Source organism: Sus scrofa, chromosome 4 (genome assembly GCF_054392235.1).
Source record: "Sus scrofa isolate SSC_HxYL_T2T_F1_AM1 chromosome 4, Sscrofa_HxYL_maternal_Yorkshire_Landrace_v2.0, whole genome shotgun sequence".
Classification (NCBI taxonomy): domain Eukaryota; kingdom Metazoa; phylum Chordata; class Mammalia; order Artiodactyla; family Suidae; genus Sus; species Sus scrofa.
Window position 1 is genome coordinate 105,883,844 of NC_139386.1, and position 23,412 is coordinate 105,907,255.

The 23,412-nt window shown below is 38.2% G+C and overlaps 1 protein-coding gene and 1 long non-coding RNA gene across 2 annotated transcripts in view; one reads left to right on the forward strand and one right to left on the reverse strand.

The window, feature by feature from the left end:
- The window catches only part of NOTCH2 (notch receptor 2), a 168,168-nt gene that overhangs the window by 47,744 nt on the left and 97,012 nt on the right, over positions 1-23,412 (forward strand). The gene's annotated exons all lie outside the window — the stretch shown is intronic.
- Positions 702-8,124, reverse strand: LOC146404149 (uncharacterized). The gene is made up of 2 exons (XR_014844313.1): positions 5,416-8,124; positions 702-2,956 (listed from the first exon to the last, which is right to left on the reverse strand). It is a non-coding gene; the product is annotated as an uncharacterized LOC146404149 (long non-coding RNA).

Sequence of the window (23,412 nt, forward strand, 5' to 3'; positions counted from 1 at the left end):
TTATTTATTGGACATGGTAAATGGTGCATTTTAAAGTTTATCTTCTACTAAAGAATGTTACTGGAAGGGCACCTTGATAGTGGCTTCGATTTAGGCTCTGCTATGGTGGGTCCATTTTGCTCTTAGTCTGATGCTATGTCTTAGTCCAGGGCTATGGTCCTAACTCCCAAGGTATGACCCTCGGTGGGTTCTGTGGAAAGCGTGAGGTGTTTACCACTTACTGGAGTGTATTCCAAGCCCCTCTAATTTGGTACGACTTGAATTCAAACCTCTGACTCCCTAGAACCATGCTCAGCTTTTCAGCTTTCCAGCTCCTGCTCTCCCTTGTGTTCCTAATTATTATCTTGTTGTGGAGTTGTGTCACGTATTTCAGGGCTATCCTCTCTGTAGTTCTGTCTTTTCCAGGATTTCTCCTCCTACAATTCCAGCTGTGTTGACAGTTCCAGATACCTTTGACTCCTTAGCTCAGTAAGACTTCCATTCTCTAGTTTCATTCTATTCTTCATGTGCTTCATGAACTAGGGAATACCTTCAGGGAAAAAGTATATACATGTAGTTTTCATGTACATAGTTTGTTTCTCCTTTGAGGCTCATCTACCTTCTAGTTTCTGCCTGCTTTGAATGTTCTCTGGTACCTTTAATATCTTGTTCAGAGTTTATAATTAGTACAAGCAAGAGAGTCTGATATAAGTTGCTCTGCCTTTTTTTTTTTCTGAGCATATTCTTTTTTTAATTTTTTTTTTTTTTTTACTATTTTATTTTATTTTGTTTTTTGTCTTTTTAGGGCTGCACCTGTGCCATATGTAGGTTCCCATGTTAGGGGTCGAATCAGAGCTGTAGCTGCTGGCTTACACCACAGCCACAGAAACGAGGGATCCGAGCCACATCTGCAACCTATATCATAGCTCATGGCAATGCCAGATCCTTAATCCACGGAGCAAGGCCAGGGATAGAACCTCCATCCTCATGGATGCTAGTCAGATTCGTTTCTGCTAAGCCATGATGGCAACTCCTGTTCTTTTTTTAAATTTATATTTTTTATTGAAGTATAGTTGATTTACAATGTTGTTTGTTTCCAGTGTACAGCAAAGTAATTCATTTGTATATATGTGTGTGTGTGTGTGTGTGTGTGTGTGTGTATCCTTTTCATATTCTTTTCCATTATGAGTTATTATAGGATATTTCTGGTTCCCTGTGCTATTCAGTAGGACCTTGTTTATCTAGTCTATGCATAATTGTTTGCATCTGCTAACCCTGAACTCCCAACCCATCCCTCCCCCCACCAGGGAATTGAACTGGCAATGCCACAGAGACAAGCTGGATCATAACCCACTGCACCACAGTGGCAATTCCTATTTGTAGACTTTTTAATGACAGCTCTTCTGACAGGTGTAAGGTGATAACTCTTTGTAGTTTTGATTTGCATTTTTCTAATCATTAGCAATGTTGAATATCTTTTCATGTGCCTGTAACTCTGCCATTATTTTTAATGGTAAAAATGATAGTTTTAACGGAGTCTTTCAATGTTTTTTAATACCACTTAGGAAGTAACTGGCCTAATAATTGTTAAACAGTAGTAAAGTCACCCTGAGTTACTTAGACTCCTGTGGATTTGAGAATCTCTACTTTTTGCCAAAGTATCTAACTAGAAACTACATTTTAAAGCAAATTATTATAAATAGAAAATATTATAAAATGTAACTTTATGTCATATTTTACCTAAAACTTACCTGTTAGCTCAAAGAAACATTAAAGCTTTAATAACTAACAATTTTCCTTGCCAGGAGTATGGAGTAGTATTAGTGGTCTACGCCTCCAAAAGCCATCCAAGAAAAATGAAGCCTTTGCCTTCTTTGTTGTCTTGGTAGGTTTTTGTATAGTCAGGAAAAAAAAGAGATACTCATAATCTTCCAGAGCCCAGCTTATGGTAGAGGATGCATTATCTATGTTTGTGTTGTGGTGGTACTGCCTAAGAAAGGCGTTTTCAAGTCATGGCTAACTCAACGTTTTCCTGTCTCTCCCCTTGTTAGTGCATTCAGGGCTGTTCAGGGGTAGTGTCAAAGGTGTGTACTGGTAAAAACATCAACTATTAGATCACTTTCTCTTTTTCTGCTGAGACTGGTTCTGGCAGCATGGTTCCTTCAATCAAGATAAATAATATTTTAAGAAAATAGCTTAAAAGTCAATATTAATGCAAAAATTATGTTTAAAAATATCCAAGTTTAAAAAGAGAAAGAGAAGATCAGTATTGCTGAATTTTTTTCTTTTGCCTCAGGCTCCCATGCAATTCAGTCTGGCACTGGTGAATGGATTAAGACATCTGGAAGAGCCCTGCCTGGTGACATGGAGAAGATAGGTTTTATGCCAGACAGACTTGAATTTCATTGTAATTGGATCTTTGGCAAGATAAATAATATTATACTAGCTGACATTTATTGAGTACTTCCTACGTACCAGGCTCTGTGCTCAATTAAGTTTTTTACATGCATTATTTTAGTCCTCATGTAGATTGTCTCCATATCCCTGTTTTACCAATGAGTCTGTGGATGCTCAGAGAACATAAATAATTTGCCCAGGATCATATCAGTCTTAAACATCACATCTTGAGATATGCACGTGGCAGATATGCTATTGCTCTGAGTCTCAGTTTGCTTATCAGTAAAATGGGATGATATTTCCTATTTTAAAGCGGAAGTTCAAATAGCACCTTCTAAAAAGGAAGTGTGAAACATTTGAAAGTGCATGAAAGGTGGCTTTTCAGATCAGGATTATGACTAAAACTACTTTATATAGTCCTGATTTTAAAGTAGAGACATCGGTGGGCCTGGGCCACTCACATAATACTAGAGTATTGAGCTTGCTTGTAGCTACATGAGTGTACATGGGCCAGGCTTGGTGATGTTGTGTTTCTTCTCTTTTCTTTTTTTTTTTAATTTATTTTTCATTTTTTGTGTTTCTTTAGGGCCACACCTGCGGCATATGGAGGTTCCTAGGCTAGGGCTGAATCGGAGATGTAGCTATCCGCCTACTCCACAGCCATAGCAACACCAGATCCGAGCTGCATTTGTGACCTACACCACAGCTCAGGGCAACACAGGATCTATAACCCACTGAGCAAGGCCAGGGATCAAACCTGCGTCCTCGTGGATACTAGTTCTGGTTCGTTAACCACTGAGCCATGACAGGAACTCCTGAATGTTGTATTTCTGAGAAGTAGTCTTTGACTTGAAAGCTCACTGCAATTAATGCAGATGAAATATAAGAAGAGGGCAGTGAAGGTGGGGATAGAGGATATTCTGTACAAAAATGCTCTTTAATAGAGAAAACTAAACCTAAAGATGTGAAACTTCTCCCTTCTTTTTCCTAATGGAAGATGAGCAAGTCCAGACAGATTTTTTTGCTACTGTGAAACTGAGACAGCTCAAAGTCTACAACTTCTGATAAAAGATGCTGCCAGCAGAGAAGCCACAGGTTGTTGAGCATAGATAGTGACTTACACTTGCATAGTGAGTTTTGGATATAGAGATGCATGTCCTGTGGGGCTTTCTTTGTTTAAGGCTTGAGATCTGGACTGCTTAACATACCATTCCTAAGCGATTCTTATTAACCTTATGTCCTTGAAAAATCCTCTCTAACAAGCATGTTCGGTCCCTAAGGGATTTTTCATAACGGATGTCTTGATTACCAACTTCTTCACAATGTATAACAACAGAATTCCTATATTCTTTTCAGCTAAACTTTGTTCTTTAGATTGGAAACTATGAACTTCAATGTTAGGTAGAGAAGTAGGAGAAGATGGTTCTTAGGCTCTGCCTGAATCCTTTTGCCTGTCTTGGGGAATTGCCAGTAAGTTAAATCAACTAATTTTGGCCTGCAAGCCTGGCATGAATAGATGAGTTTAGCTAGGCTTCTTTTAGTGTAGTCCCCAGTCTAACCATAATCCTAAGTAAGGTTTCTTTCTTACTGTTCCATTGTGGCATGTCAGCACCATTAATTTCATGTAGTAATTCTTTTATCCCCTTTTTTCTTGTGACTAAGCAGGATGAGAAATATTTCTCTTTTAGGATCTGTAGTAACTTAATTAAATCCTATCTGTCTTTCACCAAGGCCAGCAAGACTGAGTACAAAGGGGTTGAGGATATCAGAATGTGATAAAAATGTAATTATCTAAAATTTTCCAAGTAGTTTTTTTTCTGTTAAGCCAGCATAAATGTGTGGGTGTGAGGGGGGTTTCATTAAACCCTCTTATCAGCGTCCTGTAGCTAGGAAATTTGTAGCTGGGAGTGAAGTTTACTGTTTCTTCCACCCCACCATCGTGTGAATGTATGTATGTGTGTATGTGTATAATGTGAGTGTTTTGTTTTCATGTTTGTCATAGTTGTGTTTTATTTTACAACTAGATATAAGGTAATTTACAATTTCTCTGGGGCTTCCCAAAGTTTTTTAATATCCTGTTTATCCATAGTCAGTGATCTTCACAAGCAGTTCATCCTCTGAGTCCAAAAATTTATTGCTGACTCTCATACTGATGCCTTCAGCCTTCCCTTATTAGTGCAGTTACCTTAGGTTTAAAATGTTTCTCTTCTGGATAATCTCCTACTTGGATCTTTACAAAAAGGCCTTTATGAAAAAAATGAAAGCAGAGACTAACAAAGGCATTATTTAAATAATAGGTGGTATTACTCAGGAAACACATCCAACTGAAACATTATATCCAATTTTTTTTTCCTTACAAAAGTATGAGAAGAAGGTAGGTGTTATTGAGAACAGAACCTGATTAAGCCTTATGTAGAATAGTAGCATTTAGGGTACTTGTAGATTCAGGCCACTTTCCTACAGTTACTATATCTATAGTTCTGTATCCTGAACACTGGAAGTCATATAGGCTCGAAGCTCTTTGTCTTATTCACCTCAGGCTGCTGTAACAAACTAGCACAGACCAGGTGGCTTATCCAACAGACATTTATTTCTCACAGTTCTGGAGGCTGGGAAGTCCAGGATCAAGATGCAAGCCTTCTTCCTGGTTTGTAGACAGCCACCTTGTGATACCCTCATACAGTGGGAAGAAAACACTGGTCCCTTCCTCTCCTTTTAAGGGCACTAATCCTGTCATGAGGACCTCACCCTCCTGACTTTATCTACTTAATTATCTCCCAAGGGCCCCAGCTCCAAATATCTTCACATTTGTAGATTAGGATATCAACACAAGGAGTTCCTGTCATGGCGCAGTGGTTAACGAATCCGACTAGGAACCATGAGGTTGCAGGTTCGGTCCCTGCCCTTGCTCAGTGGGTTAAGGATCCGGCGTTGCTGTGAGCTGTGGTGTAGGTTGCAGACGCGGCTCGGATCCCGAGTTGCTGTGGCTCTGGTGTAGGCCGGTGGCTACAGCTCTGATTAGACCCCTAGCCTGGGAACCTCCATATGCCGCGGGAGCGGCCCAAGAAATAGCAAAAAGACAAAAAAAAAAAAGGATATCAACACAAGACTTTTGAGGGGGCACAAACAGTCCGTAGCACTCCTAGGAGGACAGTTTAATTTTCATCAAACTGGCATTCATTCAGTTGGCTACTGTGCTTGAGCACTGGGTGTCGTGAACGAACATGAATGTCCAAGAGGCCTGTGCTTTCTGACCCTCTTATTCATAAGTAATCTATACCTCAGGAATGTCTGCTAATGAATGTTGTGTTTATCCTGCACAGGACATGGTGGCAGTCTTCTACATCTTGTCATCTTATTGGGAATATAAGGCATGTACATATTTGCAAAATAAGACAGCCTGTAATTGCCCAGTGTAGTGGCACAGATGATAAGAATTGTGGAGATTCAGACAAGAGAATGTACCAGAAGACTAAAATCAGAGGGTTTTTTGTGAATCACTTAGAACCCGAGAATGAAATTGAGACCCTTAGGAGATGGTTAGGTAGAATGCTGCAAGTGGAGAGACTGAGGGGACCAGAAGGGCTATTATTAACTGGGATAATTGTTACCAGCATCTTTATCTTTTTTTCCTTAATGGAATAATTTTAAAACTTTTCTACACCTTAATTGCTCTTTTCAGTCTGTACTTCAGTCTGTGAGGTTTTTACTCAACTAATATGTGGATTAATCTGTTTCACAGTGGCAAATGATGGACCTGAAAACATTCCTTTAGCACATGTTGGCTTGACTGGTTGAAGATAGACTGCCTAGAGCGAGGGGTGAGGAGGAGATGAGGGATAAGAAGAAAAGGCAGCTGGGAGCAGTCATCTCCCTCCCCCCTGCCCCCGCGCAAACCCCGTGACCTTGACTGTTGAGTGTTGTGCTGCTTCCAGAACAGAGCAGCCGAGCGGGCTTGTGGACACCATTTACAGGGAAACACAGAATTCAGGAAGAGAATGGGTTGGCAGAGGAGGAGTGATGGGAAAACAGAGACACCAGGGATAGGATCAATTTTCAGATAAGACATAGCACATTATTTTAGCCGAGAATTCAGATATCTCAACCTCAGATCTCTTCTGTCCAGTGTATCATTGGCCTGATCCATTTCATTTCAGGGATCCAAAGTAAGCAAGCATCTGTTAGCCAAATCTCTGGTTACCCCAAATTAGCTCATGTCCTTTACTGCTTGTTTCCTCTGATTATATAGTACATATCCAAACCCTCAATTATCCAGAACAAACCAGGGATGCCCATTCTGAGTGGAAAACATTTGACAGTAGTTATGATTCTTTTGCTTAGACCTTTGCAGTGCCTTAGCCATTTAACGGCTTGTCTTTTTAAAAATTTGAAATGCTGGTTCTTTTATTCTGTAAGCCAGAGACATCTCCTTGAGGAATTATTTTACTGGGCAACCTGCCTCTCCTGAAACCTCACTTATCCTGAAAAGTACCTCAGGAACCTCATCAACTTTAATTTTTCTGTCCTAGTCCCATTTGTGTATAATATTTGCGGTGTCTGATTCTGTCTCAGATTGTTAAAACCCACGGCCTTGAATTTCTGGGTCACTCTTAAAAAATGGACAGAACTTGATTACTAATGAAAACTTGACTCATTTCCTTCCAGGCAAAGGCTGACGCTGATGTTCAGAGTTTATAATTAGTCTTCAGAGAAGCAAACTCTCTAATTATGGGATATCACCTATTCTTTGCTAAGTTTTATGAGAATTAATGACAGCATCATGAGCTGGGGAAGTAAGATAGGCACTTTTTCTGTGTTGAGAGGATATATAAAAATTATATCTGGAAAAGGTCCTGCATGAATTTAATTGATTGATTTCCTGCAAGTTTGAATTTGGTGCATCTCTTCCCAGTCCATGGTTTTACTCACACGCTAGTCATTTTTCATGTTGTGTAATTTATTAGCAGATCAGATTCCATAAAGAGGCTGCAGTGTCTATCACCATTCCTTGCTGAAGAAAACAGGCTCTCAGATGTCTTGGGGAAGATGGTACAGCCTTTCTTTCCCTTTTAGGCTCAGGGTTCCTCTTTATTCTCCTTATCTTGTTTAAATATATTGCTCTTTCTTTTTTGCTTATTCTTTGATTCTTTATGCTTCCCGTGAGGGCTTAGCTGAAAGTGTGAGTTGTGCAACAGTTCATTTACACAAGCGTGTATTGAACTGTTTGTGCACTTAGGAGGATGAGGGGTAGGCAGTGTGAAGGATAGAAAAGAAGCGACACAGGTACAATTCTTGCCTCAGGAACCCCTTGCTTGGAGTGATGGTCAAGACATACACAACACACCCACTGACTCCAAGCATTACCATCAGCAGGCATCATTACCTTCTTGGGCATTGTTGCTGAGGGAATTCAAAAGCTGAAATAGTCAAGTCATCATACTTAGGAGGTTGAAGGGATTTTGATGAGCACCTTTCCCAGTCATCTTGTTTTGTATGTGAGGAACCCAAGGCATAATATGGCCAAGTGACTTACCTTGTGTCCCATAACTGATTAGAATGTAGAGGGGGACTAAAAGCTGTTTCTCAGACCCCATTAGGGAACCTCAAGATGCAGCACTATCTCTTTTCATTCTTGGTACCAACCCTCAAGGAGCTGATGTTCACGCTGAATATACAGAGATGGGGAGAAGAGAAGCAGGGAAAGCAGAATTTAAAAAGAAAAGGGAAAAAAAAAAAAAAACAAACAAACCAAACAACTTAGAGCTTTTATGAGGCAATTAGAAAAACTAAGAACTTTAACTCTAGCTGTATATTTTTATTTTTTAATGTTTCATGAAGCAAAACAATGTGGAAATTCTTTTGAGTTCTTCCTAAAGGAGGTCTTTAATTCTCCTAAAGGGCATTAATATCCAGGAGGCTGTGGAACATATCTAAATGGAATCATACAACTTTAAAGGGAATATTAGTGATTTTTGGCCTATCATCTTGTTTTAATACACGAGGTGGCTGAGGCTCAGAAAGGTAAAGTGGCTTATTAAAGGTTAACATTTAGTGGAAGAGCTGGAGCTGGTCTGCAGGGAGCCACCTTATCAAACCCCCTGGGAACATACTGAAGTCTTGGGTAAAAGATTTGTGTAAAACAGTATACTAGTTATATTTTTGTTCTTATTCAGATAAAAACAAACTTATACACACATATCTATCTATCTGTCTTTAAGTTGGCTTTAAATACATTTGCCTAGCGGTGGACATGGGTTTGTTAAGCAGAACGGTGCAGGAGAATGTAGCCACATCAGGTGTGGCTTTGCCCTGATTCAGTTTAGGAAGTGAAATGCCTCTCAGGCTGCGTTTATCTTCATTTCGTGTAAACTTGAGCGCATACTTTCAGGATTTTTTTTTTTGGTATTCAGTTTCTTTGGTTCAGAAGGCTACAAACATAGTAACGTCTAAGATTTTTTTGACCCTTTGGTCCATGGTCCTATCTTTTAAGGGAAATAGTGGTTTTTGTCTTGTGTCACCGCATTAAGATTATACACCGTCATTTTCCCCCATGATTTCCATTATTTTTATTACCTTTGGTTCTAATTATGCAGAGGTATGGCAATTGACAATGATGATTTTTTGACCATTGGATTGCCTTTTTGAAATTAAATATAGTTCATAACAAGTGCTCCTAAAGAGGCCTGACTTCCAGTAAACAAAAAAGTTACCTAAATTGTAAGCACATGGTTTGAAGGTGTTTTCAGCTAGCGTACACTTTAATGCTGTCCTGGCCTTAGAGCAGGGATCAGCAAACTTTTTTCTTAAAATGCCAGATGGTAAAGGTTTTAGGCTTTGCTGGCTAAGGAACAAGGATATGATGTAGGTACTTATATATTCCTTTTAAATATGATCATTTAAAAAATGTAAAAGCCAGTTTTAGCTCCTGGTCTAGAAGTACAAAAACAAGGTGGCCCATGGATTTTGCCCAGGGCAGTATTTGCTGACCTTTACCTTAGCATACAATAGGCTTGAAATGCTTCATGTCCTTCCAGGGCATGTGGTATAGACTTGAAGAACCATTCTTTGGGCTAAGTTTTTTTCTTTTCTTTCTTTTCTTTTCTTTTTTTCTTTTTTCTTTTTTTTTTAAATATACAAAAGACATTCTTTAAGCAGATGTTACTAAAGTTAAAACAAAGAATTACATTTGAATCTTCCTGCATCAGTTTTTGGTTGATGCAGCTTTTCCACTTGAGATGATCTATACTGGAGGTCTGCACCAAAGCCGAGATCCTGTTAATTTAATGAGTGTTTTCAATAAAATAAATAAAAACATTACATTTTTTCCTTTGACAGTAAATGTTCTCTTATTGTCATAAAAGCAGTAAACGTTGTGAGATGTCATTAACTTCATGAAAGTCATCCTTTGAGCGCAAAAGCTTTTTGCGTGATTATTGTAATGGGGATGGTTTTAATAATTACGCTTGTTCTCAAAAGCTTATAATCTAGAGGAAAATAGATAAACAAAGCAAGTTCAGTCCCAGCAGTGTAGCTGATGATGGAGCATGCTTCCAAGCATAGGTACCAGTAGGCTAGGACTTTCACATATGCTGTAAGCCTCATCCATATGGTGAGGTTTGAAGGTTTCACTGCTTTTGTTATAAGAATGCAAGAGTATATAAAATAATGATAGCATTGTATTTTTTAAAAAGAAATAATTCTGTATGTTATCTGGATGTATGTTAAATTTTTTCATTAGATCACTGTTTAGCAGGATTTTTACATTGTCCCTATGGAGGCATAGACTTTGATTTCATACATCAGATCAGGCATAAGCGAAGGAATTTCCAAAGCTGAGAAACACTTTTTTTTCAAGGCATGTGAGTTTGAGTATATATGAATGTAGGCAACATTTGTAGGAAACTTTTCTGTTTAATTCAACCAACGTACATGAGTGTTATGAGTGCCAGATACTAGGCTAAAAATTGCTTTATTTGTATATGTTATCTCAGTGTTTCTTAGCCTTTTTATGATTATCACCCCTGTCCCAAAGGAGCCTTTTTAGAGTTTTTTTCTCTAACCTCTCCACCCTCTGCCCCATGCAACTTTTTTTTTTTTTTTTTAAAGGCTGCACCCACTGGGTATGGAGGTTCCCTGGCCAGAGATCAAATCCAAGCTGCAGCTGCAGCCTATGCCACAGCTGTGACAATGCTGGATCCTCAACCCACTGTGCCAAGTTGGGGATCAAACCTGCACCACCACAGAGACAATGATGATCCTTAACCTGCTGTGCCACAATGGGAACTCCTCCATGCAATTTTAATACCATAGATATATTGTGTATCAGTTTATCTTCTGAGAAAGTCCACAAACCATTGTAATATCTAAGGTTCTTTTTCACCCCTGAGAACCATTTTTTTTGCTCTTTGGGCCATGATCTTATATTTTATGGGAAGCAGTGGTTTTGTCTTCAAGAAGGGTTCAAGACACTGCTATTTATTTTCCCATGATGTCCACTATTTTTATTATCTGTGGTTCTAAGTAAGGCCATTAAAATGGGATTTTGTAGTGTTTCAGGGCATTTTGAAATTATATTTTCCATTTATTCATTGAATGGTTTTGCATACCTGTACATGTGATTATTACTTTTCTTTGAGAATGATTTATTTAGAATCTACAAAGAAATATTTTTTAGCCTCTTTTAAAGTTTGAAGAAATACAGAGTTTTCTCTAGCCTACTCTCACATTGAGGTTTGATTTGATATGGTTTGAGTACAATTATTTTTGAATTAGGAATCCTTTCAGCCCAAACCATAAGCTTTTGCAACTTTTTGCCTTCAGATATTTTTTGACTTCAGAATTTTACAAGCAGTCATCTACTCAGGTTGGAGAACAGAAAGCAAGCACCCACACTCAATTTTTTTCTCTGAAATTTTTATTGCTCAGTCTGTAAAGAATCTAGCAGTTTATGCTACTGAGGCCTCTTTTAGGATGGTCTGTCACTCAGGATCCTGGTAGTTCATGTAGTCAGGGTTTTATCAAAGATTAATAAGAGATAACGCAGACTGTGTGTGTGTGTGTGTGTGTGTGTGTGTGTGTGTGTGTGTGTGTGTATGTGTGTTAACTTCATATCTGGGGGGAAAGGTGATTTTTAAAAAACTTACTCCATGTGGGTTGGCTGGCCTGCTTTGAATGATTTTGGGGTAAGTGAAGATTAAGAAGTCATCAATATATCAGGAATCTTAATTGCTATTGATGATCCTTTGGGTACATAGTTCAACTCAGTGGTTCCCAAACTTTGAGTATAATTAAAGTCTTTTTAAGGTTTAAAGAGTCCATGGACCCCTGCATTGTGCCTTTGGGCATCTCTTAAGAATAGGAGCACTGAAGAGCTGAATGCCTTCTCTATGCCACTTACTGTATTAGGCACTGGGGTATAGTGATGGAGAGTTCTTAGTCTGTTGGGGAAGACAGATAATCATAATACAGGATAATGAATAATATATGTTAGGGTTGTGGGAATATACAGCAGGGGGCCATCAAGTCTGTTTCTCAAAGGAAATAAAATGAGCTGAAGCTTAAAGGAATTTTAGGGCTTAACTCTGAGAAGAGAGTGGGAGAAAGTTTTGGGCTGAGTGAACAGCATGTAGAAAGATCTGGAGGCACCCTGTAGCATGTTCTAGAAGCTGAAAGAGGTTGAGCCTAGCAAAAGTGTAAGGCATAAAGGAGAGATGATTTGAGATGAAGCCACTTCTCAGTCTCTTGTTTGAATATAATGCATCATGTCAAAATATACTCAATTCCGTAACCCTTTATAATACCTTTATATTTTAATAATTGTAAAAGCAGTTATAGTCCATTTAAACATGGGCAGAACATGATATAGTAGTCTAGAGAATGCTTCATAAGCGTTCTGTACAGTTATTGGCAGACTCCTTGCAATAACTGTACAGTACATAGCTCGGGAACAACTGGCTTAACTCACTCATTTTTGCCTATTACTGCGAAGGGTGTTTTTTGTAAACTCATATGTTTAGAGTATGTTTGCCTTGTTTTAATCACAAGTAGATGTTTTCTTAGCATCCAGTGCAGTGAAACATGGTACGGTACTGATTGTGTGCTAGAAGACAGAGGAAAGACCACCTTCTGTTTAGCAGCAACGCAAGTCTTCAGCACTGTTTGTGTGCCCTTGCCCCATCTTTCAAGTGATGATTGAAGAGGCTACGCACTCAGTTCAGCTTTTGAGTTCTGATAAATGAGCCCAGACTATAAACTGGAAGATAAGGGTGTTTGCAAATTCTTGTGTAAATAAAGCATGGTTCCCACTGCAGTGGTTACTGATTTCCTAGTCTCCGATGAAGATGAGCAATGTTGTGAATTAATAGCTTTAAAGCTTATACCACTGTAGTTTCTTTTTGGTTTGGATTTATTAAAGTCAGTGTGTGTTTATTGCTTTATTCAGATGGGGGGGTGTGTTGAAAAACGTGAACACATGGAAACAAATGAGGTGGAGTCTCAGAAGATAATTCCCAGCCTCACAATTCCCCGTGAAATTCTTTTCCTGTGGGAAACTTTTAATTTGGAAGCATTGAGCCTAATGTGGGAACCAAGATTAACATTTTCTGAAATACTTCTACAAGAAAAGCAGAAATGTTCTGTTCAGGAAGCTGAATTTACATAGTAGAAAAATGGGCTGTCCTGCAGTATTGGTAGTCTTTGTTTATTAGTTGTGGTAAAAAAAAAAAAAAAAGTTGTGTGTGTGTGTGTGTGAAAGAGAGAGAGAATGAGAATGAGAGAGAGAGAGAAATTGATTGTATATTTATCTTTGTTTCCTTTACATCAAACCAGCAAAGCCTTAGAAAGTGTTTTACCACAAACAGCCCAGCACTGGGTCCTAACTCTCTACACGAATACTTTTTTTAGTTCTTTTTGTTTTTCCTTCTTGCTGAGTAAGCTATAGTGTTTCCTTTTTTTCCTTTCTTTTTTGGGGGAGGGGAGGTGAGGAATGGCAAGAAGTCACCGTCACAGAGCTCTTTCTTCTTCCCCTCTTTGCCAGGAAGTTAACAAGACGTCTTCATGTACTGTTTTTTGTTTTGTTTTGTTTTTTTAAATCCAAAGGCAGTAATTAGCATAACCCTGTTGGTTACCTTTACACAGAGTTACAGAATTAAAAAGTTGACAGTTTGATGAGGTGTCAAACTCAAGGTAGTGGGAGAAGTGGGCCCACGAGGTTAGTGGGTTGGGCCTCTTGAATGCCAGCCTGAGTTTAGACTTGATTCTGTAGGCTCTGGGGCATCTGGGGGAGTGGAGTGTAAGCCAGAGTCTTGGGAATTCAGTATTATATAGGAACTTTAACTGGTTACAGTTAGCCTTGGCTGTTAGCAATTATTTTTATCTACTTTAAGGAGGGCTTGGGGGAGGGGGCAGGAAACTAAGCTGGCATTATGGTCACAGGAAAGAACAGACCGACTTGGGGCCTTTTCAAACTGCAGACCTTTGTTACTGACCAATGCTTAATTTGGTTTCTGGGTTTTGTTGTTTTTTTTTTTCCCCCTCTGCCCTTACCTCATTTACCTTAACGACAGCTCCCCCTTCTAGAGCTCAGTTAGGGCACGCTGCCACTGCGGATTGGGGGGCCAAGAGGCCCAGAGCAAGAAGAAAGTGGGTTGAAAGCAGAGTTCTGTTTAAAGAATTTTCTCCTGGAAACCAGCCCAGAGGGAGTAAAGAGGAGCTTTAATGAGGAGCAGCTGCAGGGCCGACGCAACCCACATGAGACATTTTTTTCCTCTCCATTCCACATTCTGTATAGTTTTTAAAAAATCATGATTTTGAAATAGCTGTTTTGTAAAGCACACTTCTCTTTTTTCTTTCTTGTATGTGGTGGGGTTTTGCTTTGTTGTTTTATTTTTTTAATGACCAAATCTTCAGTAAAAAAAAAGCTAAGGCAGAGCTGCAGCAAAGCCTTGGGTGCCATTTGGGCTCACCCTGCTGATACAGAACATTCGATGGAGAAAACAAGGAGAGAGAATACTGGCTTTTATTTGGAAAAGGGGTTTATTTCCTGCTCAGACCTCAGTCATCTTGATGCTGACACAAGCTGCTACAGTGTTTTAAGCTTTTCTCTAGATGAGTGGTTATTCACTTAGGAAACTTGAAAGAACAAATTTTTCTGTCCTGTATTACTAGGGAGACTGATCCTCAACTCCAGCCATTGCCAGATAGATTGGAATTGCTATTCAGATCCCAACTTCGTTGAAATCTGTAAAGTGGCTACATGTAAACGAATCCAGGCTGCTGGTGACATGTGAGAGTTGGGGGTCTGGTTTTCATCTGTTTTATTGAGGGGGGGACTGTATGGGCAGCCTTTCAGTTGGAATGTTTTCTAGTTCCATTAGGAGGAATCCCTTGTTATTCTCTCTTCTCTTCCCTCCTTCCCTCCCCTCCACCTCATTCCTCATGTGTGTTTGAACAGTAACCATGAAAGAGTGGACCTCTTCATGTCAGAAATGGCAGGCTTTTTCAGAAAAACACGTGGATTTATCTGTATGGGGCTGATAAGTATTCAGACTAATTTATGAAACTATTTTCTAGGGAAAAGCCCCTTGAAACTCCCTGTACTCACAGCCTCCTGTGTGAACTGTGTTCTCTCAGAGACCCAAAGCCAGAGAAGCAGAGACTGAGAGGAAGTCACTGAGAAAACTACTTGAATAAGTGATAAATTCCCTCCAGAGAGGTGGGCATTTGTATAGTTTTGGGAACAAAAGGCAGCTGGGTTTTTTTTTTTTTTTTTTGGTTATTTTTAATAAAATTTTTTACATATACTTTTAGTTCAAGATTTAGGCTATTTTCCAAAAATTGTCCTGGGGTAACTTGATAGAACTACAGATTTGTAAGGGAATTTGGATGATAAACTCAACTTGAGCCATCTCAAGAAGAGAGCTATTTAAGCTCTTGTTTCTAGTGGAGAGTCTTAATTTCCACTCAGACTCAGGGTATATGGCATACTCACATTACAGTTGAACAGGGATTTGCAGAGTTTGAAAGGTCTCCTGCCTTAGGAAACAGGGGTCCTTTATTTATGGCTGTCTCACTTATGCTTTTCTCCCCTTTCTTCCCATGTCCCTAATTCTGCTTACCCTCTTGGGGTGTGAGAGGTCATCTTGTACCTCAGGTTGATTTTTGTGGTTGCCTTAGCCTGTATTCTTCCAGGCAGAGCACAGTGTGCAGTTGGATTGAGAGGCTGACATTATCCACCATTTGAAATTTAACCTGCTTCAGAATGAGTTGCTTAGTGGTGCATAGGTGTTCACGGTATTTAAGATACCTGCACCAGGCTCTGAAGATGTGCCCTTCCCCCTACACACACATACACAAAATCAAATGGGAGTTTGATAGAGGAACAAGAAAGACATAATAATGGCTTAGACGAAGAAGAACCATACTGTTAGACATGAGGTAGTGTATAACATGGAATGCAACTCCTGTTAGATCAGAGATGGGTGAGATGGTCTGGAGAAAGCTTAATGAAGGACATGAGTTTTGAGCAGATATTTGAAGCAAGGATAGAAGAAAGGAAAATAAATTAGAGACATGTCAGATGGGGAAATGTGATATTTATTATTGGAAATTAGAAAAGTTTTATGTAGGGAACAGTATAAGAGTAGGGAAATAATCTGGAGTGTTTAAGTTATGGGGAATAAGGTAGGAAAATAGGTCATAGATTCTAAGGATTTGAAGGACTGGGCACTAGAGCTAGTTTCTGGGCAGAGAAGTGACATGATCAACATTATGCTTGAGAAAGGTCATTCTTTAAGTAGTGTGCTTAGTTTCAGTGAACAATTTTCTGGCTACTCTTATGGAGAGGTGTGGATAGGATGCTGGTATAATTAAGGTGATGGAACTGATTGAATAGGTGCTGGTCTTGGGGCAGGACTTCGTAGAATACTTTCAGTTAAGTGCTCTTTTATGTTTTGATAAAGGATCTAGGTAAAGATATATGTACAGTTGTACATGATGCAGAATTTCTAGATTTATAGATAACAAACTTGCGCAAGTCAGTTAGCTTTGGTGTCCTTATCAGTGCAATAGGAGTTCAGACCAGTTGACTTCTGAGGTTTGGTGCAGTGCTGAAATACTGGGATTATATGCATAAAGTGTAAGAGTTATTTCAATCAAGGAAACTTGGGGTAAAGATTCAGCGTGGTGCTCTTGGGCATATATCTGGACAAAACTTTCCTTAAAAAAGACACATGCACCTGCCTGTTCATTGCAGCTCTATTCACAATAGCCAAGACATGGATACATCCCAAATGTCCATTGGCAGATGATTGAATTAGGAAGATGTGGTATATATACACAGTGGAATACTACTCAACCATAAAAAAGAATGAAATAATGCCATTTGCAGCAACATGGATGAAACTAGAGACTCTCATACTGAGTGAAGTAAGTCCGAAAGAGAAAGACAAATACCATGTGGTATCACTTATATCTGAAATCTACTGTACAGCACAAATGAACCTTTCCACAGAAAAAGAAATCATGGACTTGCAGAAGAGACTTTTGGTTGCTGAGGGGAAGGGGGAGGGGGAAGGAGTGGGGTGGTTGGGGAGCTTGGGGTTAATAGATACAAACTATTGTCTTTGGAATGGATTAGCAATGAGATCTTGCTGTGTAGCACTGGGAACTATGTGTAGTCACTTATGATGGAGCATGATAATGTGTGAAAATAGAACGTGTACGTGTATATGTAACTGGGTCACAATGCTGTACAGTAGGAAAAAAATTGCATTGGGGAAATAACTATTAAAAAAAAGATTCAGCATGATGAATTTAAAAGAAAGGACAGGTCCAATTATTGGGTTTAAAAACATGTTGTACTGATATAGGATGGGAAAAAATATGGCATGAAAATAATTCACGTGAAAAAAATAAGGGCTTTTTAACTGACTGTGTGTTTAGTAATACATAATAGTATTTTGTGACTTCTAAAAAAGTGAACACAGGTTCAGGCTGCAATAGTAGAAGTGATGTTGTCCCTATCATAGAGGTGATGATCCAGCTCTGTGCTGTACTGGTAAGAACATGTGTGTTATTTTTTTTTTTTCCCCCACTTTGTGCCCTACCTTGTAAAGAAATTTTTAATGAACTAAAATCATCTAGTTGGAGGTAGGCAGAACAGCCCAGTTTTGAAGTACGTAGTCTCTGGATTTGATTCCTGTCTCTGACATCTACTAGCTATGACACCTTCATCTTTCTAAGCTTCAAGGTCTTCATATACAGAATGGATATGTAATATACTGTTATAGGGAGTAATAAAAGAATTAATAGCTGTAAAATGCTTAGCAAATACATAACACATAGTAAAATGCTTCAAAACTATTGATCACTATTATTATTATTACTGTTGTTATTTTAAGCATAGAGAGAATCACTGCGATGGTGAGGAAGAATGGAATAGTCCAAAGCATTGAATCCTGGAAAAAAAATAAAGAGTTAACAAAACTATCTTCAAATTCTTGACGGGCCATATGGAAGAAAGGCAGGAGGCTTATTCCTTTTTGTTCTAGAGGATAGTCCTAGCCAGCAGGTAGAAATTGTAGGAAGGCAGAATTATTTTTTTAAATAAAATGTAATTCACATACTATTTTAAAATTTGAAGTATAGTTGATTTATAATGTGTTAGTTTCTGGAGCACCAGTAAAGTGATTCAGTTGCATATAAAATTATTTTTCATATTCTTTTCCATTATGGTATATTATAGAAATTAAATATAGTTCCCTGTGCTATACAATAGGACTTTGTTTTTATATTTTATATATAGTAGTGTGTATTTGTTAATCGCATACTCCCTAATTTATCCCTCTCCCACCCGCTTCCCCCTTTGGTAACCATAAAGTTTCTTCTTTATGTGTGTGAGTCTGTTTCTGTTTTGTAAATAAGTTCACTTGTATCATATTTTAGATTCCACATGTAAGAGATACAGTATTTGTCTTTCTCTTTCTGATTTACTTCACTTAGAATGATAATCTCTAGGTCTGTTCATGTTGCTACAGATGGCATTATTTCATTCTTTCTTATGGCTGAGTAATATTCCATTATGTATATATATACCACATCCTTCTTTATCCAGTCCTCTGTTGATGGACACTTAGGTTGCTTCCATATTTTGGCTATTATAAATAGGGCTGCTGTGAACATTGGGGTGGATGTATCTTTTCTAATTAGAGTTTTCTCCTGATGTATGCCTACGAGTGGGATTGCTGGATCATGTGGTAATTCTATTTTTAGTTTTTTAAGGAACATCCATACTGCTTTCCATAGAGGGTGCACCAATTTACGTTCCCAGCAATGGTAATTCACTATGAAAGTCACTCTTTTCAGATGTACAATGCAGTGGTTTTTAGTATACTCACAGTTGAGTGTAACTATCAACATTATTTAATTTCAAAACATTTTCATTACCTTCCAAAAAACTCTTTATTCCTGTGTAGTCCCTCTCCAGTTCCTTCTCTTCCCAGCCCCCAGCAACACTAATCTACTTTCTGTCTCTATAAATTGGCCCATTCTTGACATTTCACAAAAATGAAATCATGTAATATATGGCCTTTTGTACCTGGCTTCTTTCATCTGTCAGTTCTTCATTCCTTTTTATGGTAAGTAATACTTCATTTTATGGATTTATCACATTTTATTTATCCATTCATCAACTTATAGCTATGAGTTATTTCCACTTTTTGATGTTATGAATATTACTACTAAGAACCTTCTTTACAAATTTTTATATAGACTTATGTTTTTATCCACTTTTTATATATATATATATACCTAAGATGGAAGGCAGAATTTTAAAACATCAGAAGGAAAGAATTTCTGATAAGGGATGGGATCCACCCATGTGGAAGACAACTCTGTTGTTAAAGTAGTGAGCCACTCAATATGAGAGTCTCTAGTTCCATCCATGTTGCTGCAAGTAGCATTATTTCATTCTTTTTTAAGGTTGAGTAGTATTCCATTGTGTATATATACCACATCTTCCTAATCCAGTTGTCTGTCGATGGACATTTGGGTTGTTTCCATGTCTTGGCTATTGTGAATAGAGCTGCAATGAACATGCAGGTGCATGTGTCTTTTTTAAGGAAAGTTTTGTTCCAGATATATGCCCAAGAGTGGGACTGCTGGGTCATATGGTAGTTCTGTGTATAGATTTCTAAAGTACCTCCATAATGTTCTCCATAGTGGCTGTACCAGCTTACATTCCTGCCAACAGTGCAGGAAGGTTCCCTTTTCTCCACAACCCCTCCAGCATTTGTTATTTGTGGACTTTTAAATGACAGCCAGAAAGACAAATACCATATGATATCACTTATAACTGGAATCTAATGTACAGCACAAATGAATGTTTCCACAGAAAAGAAAATCATAGACTCAGAGAATAGACTTGTGTCTGCCTGGGGGGAGAGGGAGGGAGTGGGAAGGGATCGGGAGCTTGGGGTTAACAGATGCAAACTATTGCTCTTGGAATGGATTTACAATGAGATCCTGCTGTGTAGCATTGAGAACTATGTTTAGATACTTACATTGCAGTACAACAATGGGAGGAAAAATATGTATACATGTATGTGTAACTTGGTCCCCATGCTGTACAGTGGGAAAATAAATAAATAAATAAAGTAGTGAGCCAGTGATTTTGTTTTACTTAATAAACACATAGCATTTACTACATGCTCAATACTGTTTTAAGTGCTTTACAATTATTTAAAACCCTACAAGGAAGGCACCATTATTAAATCTATTTTACAGCGAGGAGGTAACCTGCCCAACATCACTCATAGAGTAAATGGAATTGAAATTCAGATGATCTGATTCTAGCACCTGTACTTTCAACAGCAGGAACAAAATACAACTTCAAGTATTCATTAAATTCTGTTTATCAGTCACCATACTTAACTACTTTTATTCAAATAGAGGCTAGTGATTGTCTTTTAAGGATATTTTAGAAAGAATTATCTCTTTGGGCAGAAATTACTTTAGGGTGTCTTGTATCTCAAGTTTTTGTTACTGCAAGGATGGATGAAAGTTGGCTGGTGGGGGGAGTCGGGGGGACCAGCAACCAGAGGTCTGGCCTAAGGCTTTTAAGATGATCAGAATTTTTATCAGCAAGGAAACATTAAGTATGGTTGATAAGTACTGTAGGAATTCAGTTTACATGATTTATCAGAACATGGTAATGTTATAGATAATGTAAAAGGATTAACCAGAAGTGACTTTTAAGATTGTGAATGGAAGCCTTAGAAAAATGGATAAATTAATGTTTCATGGAAAAATGGTCTTTTAAAATGTTTGGTTTCAAATATCGGCAGGATATATTAGGGTAAGTAGATGACTTTTAGTAAACTGAACATATGGAACTGGAGGTGTATGTGTGAAGGTTGTTAAAACTAAACAACAACAAAAATAAATGCATAAGAGAGAAAAGAGCAATGCAGCTCAGACTTAAACTTTAAGGTGGCCATAGTTGATGGGGAGGAAGGAGAAGAGGAGCCAGGAATCTAGACTAAAAATTTACTGAGCTTTGAGATACAGAGGGAGTCACAGAAGCCAAATGTTTAAAAGAGAGAGAATTCCTTGATGAAGAAATCTCAGATGAGACCACTGAACTTGACAAGGGGAAAGACATTACTTTTAGGACATATTTCTGGGCAATAAGTAGAATAGAATGAAAGTTTTACTGCAAAGTAACCAAGTAAGGTGGAAAAGAGAGGGAAAATATCTGTGAAATTAGGCTACAGAAATTATAGAAGTATGTGAAGGAAGAATAATTTGAAAAGGGAAATGAGGCTTAGTGAGAAATGTGTGTTCAAAGAGACTTGTACATGTTTTAAGGGAATGAAATAGCTGATGTATAGCCCTCCGGAACATTTAAAATAAGAAATTAAATCTTTATTATTATACCAGCAGTGCATCTAGTTTCACATAAAATTAAGTTGTGGCTCTCCATGTTGACTTCAGGAGAATAAATCAGTTGTACATCGTATCTAAGTACTCTCTCATTTAGAGGAAAACCCTAAATCCTTTAGAGGCCCTCATGATGTGCCTCCTGGTTAGTTATTGCTCTCATCTATTTTCTGCTGCTCTATTTTCTTCATCTCTTTGGAGAGTCATAGAGGTCTCCTTGCTCTTCCTCAAAATGCCAGGACTGTTCCCTTTAGGGCCTTTGCACCTGCTGTTCTCTCTGCCATGAACATGCTTTCCGTAGATAACTTGCATGGCTAGTCCCTCACTTCACTCAGGTCTTGACTCAAATGTGCCTCCTGAATGAGGCCTTCTCTGATTCCCTATTTACAATGGACATACCTTCTTATGACATACCTCACTTATCCACTCCTGTTATCCCCAGTGCATTCTTTCTGTGTCTCTTTCCTGTTTTGTTGTTTTTCAGAGCACTAACAAATTATACATTTTACTTATTTATTTATTTTTTTTGTCTTTCACTAGAATTTAAACTCCACAGTTTTAAGAATTTTCCTAGCCAGAACAATGCTCGGCACTTAACAGGCACTTAGTAAACATTTGTTGCATGAAAGAATGAGTGTAATATTCTTTGTGGAAACTGATACGAGAATATTCTTCATTATCAGAATCATTATTAATAAGCATGTTGGATACTATTTATAGAATTAGGCTTCATATATGTATTCTGTTATTTGGGAGTTGGCAAACTTTTTCTGTAAAGCACTGAATAGTAAATACTTTTACGAGCCATATGGTTTCATCATAGCTACTCAACACTGTTATTGTAGTGCAAAAGTAGCCATAGACAGTCCCTATGTGAATAGGTATGTGTTCCAACAAGACTTTTATGCAGGGACACTAAAATTTGAATTTTACATGGTTTTCAAATGTCATAAAATGTCATTATTTTGATTTTTTTTTCCTCCAACCATTTAAAAATGTAACAACCATTCTCAGCTCTCAGGCCATTCAGAAACAGGCAGTGGGCCAGAGTAGACCCACAAGCTCTAGTTGCCACCTCTACTTTTACTGTTTTCTTTAAACATATCTTGGTTGAAACTTATTTTTCCATGCTCGATGGGGAGCAACAATGTAGATTAAACCCTAGTGACGCATAATTGAGAAATACTTTTGTTTGGCTCCAGAATCTTCCATATTGTTTCATTTTTGTTTTCCTGGGAACCTTATGCTTTTGTTACATGTTTATGATGCTAATATTTAAGTAAGTTTGCATTCATTGAGCATATGCCACATGATAGTGTTGGGGAGATGGTGATGGTAGCAAAACTGAGCAAAGCCCACCCAAGTTTAAAAGTTTGCCATGATTTACAAGGTAAATAATTCCCATATGGAAGAATCAAGAGTTGTTTGTTAGCCAGGCTTAATGCCCAGAGGATTGTCACTGTGAATGAGAATTGTGTTGCAGTTTTTAACATCATCAATAACAGATTTCTTGAATAAGTTGCAAATGCTTTTAATAACATAGCTCAGGGTTAATTTTAGCTATGCTATATTGGCAATTTTTCTCCTTAAAAATAATGAGAAAATGACATATTCTATTATCAAATCAAGCTGTGATTTGAATAAAGCATCATATTTTTTCTCAATGTAGAGCTTTTAAATATTTATAACTTTTCTCATATACTTGATTTTGTTCAATTCTTATAATACCCTCATGATGTAGATAGCTTTATTTTAACTTTTTAAGATGTAAGGGAACTGATAGTAAAGTTAAGTAACTTTTCCAAGGTCATAGCACTAACTTGTCCAAGGTCATAGCACCAAGACTCCAAATGGACCTTCTGACCATATGAAATGTAGACTCCTCACCGGGAACTTCAGCCAATCTTTGGTTTCAGTGCTGTGCCCTCTCCCCACTGCTTCTCATTCTTTAGCTTTACCTGCTCATGAGGCTGCTCAGAGCACCAGCTGCTCCTGGCTCTGCCATGCTTACTGTACAGAGCTCTGGGAAAAGATGAGGAGGCTGTGGCCAGGTACACCACTGCCACTGTGGCTACTTACCAGCTCTGTTTCCTCCTTCAG